This window comes from Chiloscyllium plagiosum, unplaced genomic scaffold (genome assembly GCF_037043375.1).
Source record: "Chiloscyllium plagiosum isolate Xiang-an unplaced genomic scaffold, Cpla_swu_hap1 HiC_scaffold_15, whole genome shotgun sequence".
Taxonomy (NCBI): Eukaryota; Metazoa; Chordata; class Chondrichthyes; order Orectolobiformes; family Hemiscylliidae; genus Chiloscyllium; species Chiloscyllium plagiosum.
This window is the reverse complement of record NW_028270153.1, coordinates 21,010,747-21,013,552: the sequence shown is the minus strand read 5'-3', so window position 1 is coordinate 21,013,552 and position 2,806 is coordinate 21,010,747.

Genomic DNA, 2,806 nt, shown 5'->3' with positions numbered 1-2,806 from the left:
TAAAGGTCTACAAGCAGATTGCTCTTTGAAAGAGCCAGCACAGACATGAATGGACTGAATGATCTCATTCTGTGTGTGAGATTCTGTGATAACATTGACCAAACATGGGAACTAAAGGCTTTTTTTTTGTGTGAAGGGAAAAAGAGAAATAAACACACTGATCTCAACAATAAATTATGTATTTTATAGAACAAGGACATAATGAAGGCTTCAAAATGGTGGAGGGATTTAGTTCAGTTCAGTAAATTGGTAATTTGGAAACAGTGGGACTTGAAATATTTGTATCTACTGGAAATCCTTTAGCAAACATTATGAAATGTAAATTTAAACACTATTCTAGAAAGTGGATGACATGGGTTCACTTTCGACCTTCAAAAGGAAGATGTGCAAGTTCTTGAATGAAGACTATACCAGACGCAATATTGGTTTGCTGATACATGATTAGCAATAAACTGTCACTGCACTGTCCTTCAAAGGTTGGAGGCAACTGGATTTGAGATTGTACACTTCAGGTTTCATTGAGCATTTCCATTTCAGATCCAAAGAATCTCAAGGTCTTTTCTTGGTTATACTTCTCTGGCAAAGTACCTGAGTGTGTGTATTTGGTGGTAGAGATGATTTAAAAATAAAGCAAGTTTATGAAAGAGCCAGTGTTTCCCCCTGAAAGCAAACAAGGGAGGGGAATTGAGTGGCATCCATTTATCAAAAACTACTTTAATTTCAGCCTGTCAACCCTCATGACAGTTTATTTAACGTGAAGCAAACAGAATAATTTCTAGAAGTACCGAATAATGTCCCACTGCCACATGCAATACATCTGTAGAGTTAAATATTTGTAAATGCATCAGAATACCTAATGCTTCAATGTACAAATCACTTACTTTCAAAAACAGAATTGCATCATTCTGCAATTTTTGCAATGCTTTCGTTTAAAATTTGGGTAGTTATAAAATGACTATGTTCTTAGTTTAAAAAAAAAGCACTGCGTGCACTAAATGTACTTATTCAAAGATAGAATTTTTGAACTGATCATTCAATTTACTGACTTACTCTGTACAGCTGTATCTTAACAAAATAATTTTAATCCAAGACTAAAAATGAGTCAGTATTACCAAACTACCTTCTGTTAATAAAGCATCTGGAATTGGATAAAGGCCAATTATGTGACATTATTGGCTAGAATATGGATTGATGGGTGATGAAATGAATCCAGTTGCAATATAATCCTCCTATACAGGAACCAATTCCTGCCAATTTTATTGGCAGTACAAATGTAAATTTCTTGAATACAGAGTGAGTATTTCATCAAAAGTGTTTGTATTAAGGAACAGGTTCTAGTGTTACATTAAAATCAGAACTGTTACAGCACAGGAGGCCACCGGACCTGTTAAATTTGCACCAACTCCCTGCAAGGACAGTTCAGCAAATTCAACTCTTTGGCCACTTTTCTTTGAAGAAAGGGTATATTGTTTTGCAATTTGATTTCTCTCTTCAGGCATTTATCAAAATCTCTTTCAAAAGTCACAATTAAAATAATCTCCACCATCTTTTCTAGCAGCATGTAACAATTTGTGCCCAATCATGTTTTAAAATCATTTTTCTCATGTCACTTTTAGTGAATGCCAGCTTCTCCAATCTATCCATGCGATTGAAGCCACTCAAGTCCCAAAACTATTCAGATTAAAACTTCCTTGCACCTTCTCATAACCCCTGCATATCCTTCCCAAAGTGTGGTGCCTGGAATTGAACAGTACTCCTGTGCAGGCCAAACCAAATATTATATAAAGAAGATTCAACGTAAGTTTCATTTTTGTAGTCTATGCCTCCATTTATGAAACCTAGGATCTTGTGGGACTTTTAAAAATATCTAACTTCTCAATCTGCCGACTACATTCAACGATTTTGTTTCTGCACCCCTTTAGAATTGTACCTTTTGATTTAAATTGCCTCTTCCCATTCATCCTACCAAAACATCAAGTTGCAATCAACCATTTTCCATATTATCTCATTTAAAAAATCTTGGATTGATCACAATTTGCCTTTAGTAAGCACTTAACTAATCCACACTTGACCTAGTGACGAACTCCTCCTAACCAAGGTTAAACTAGCTTTTCTGTAGTTATTGAATTTACCCTTGGACCATTTTTGAATATGGACACGGCATGCATCAATCTGTGCATAGAGGTTTTGGAAAATTATGGTCAGTGCATCTGCAATTTCTACCCTAGTTTCCTTATTATCTTTGGATGCATCCAATTAGTCCTTATGCTTTGTCAGCATTAAGTAAAGCAGCTTTTATAGTAGGCGTGTTCATTCATTTTTAGTCCACCTAGTATCTCAACTATCTCCTAGTTGCTATAACATTGGCAGCATCTATCTTGGTAAAGACCACTACAGAAAGGTTTCAATAATAAAGTCAGTCAGACCATTTGCAGGGTTCTGGGCACTGATAATGAAGGCAATCTATTCAATCAATCCTGCAAAGTCTTATCATTAATATTCAAGAACATGTAGCAAATATGGACAACTCTTATAAGGACTAATCAATCAACAGTCTGTTATGGTCATACTCATAGAATCACACCTTATCGCCAATGTCCCAGAGTTCTCAAGCACCATCCCAGAGTATGTACTGTCCCACCAGTAGGACAGACCCATAGGGCGTGACAGGCAGGAAGGAGTGGCCCTGGAGGTCTTCAACGTTAACTGCATATTCCAGGAGGTCTCATAGCATCAGGCTTAATATGAGCAAGCATACATCTTCTTGGGGCTCTTCTTCAACTGATAAATTGATACTCCATTTTGA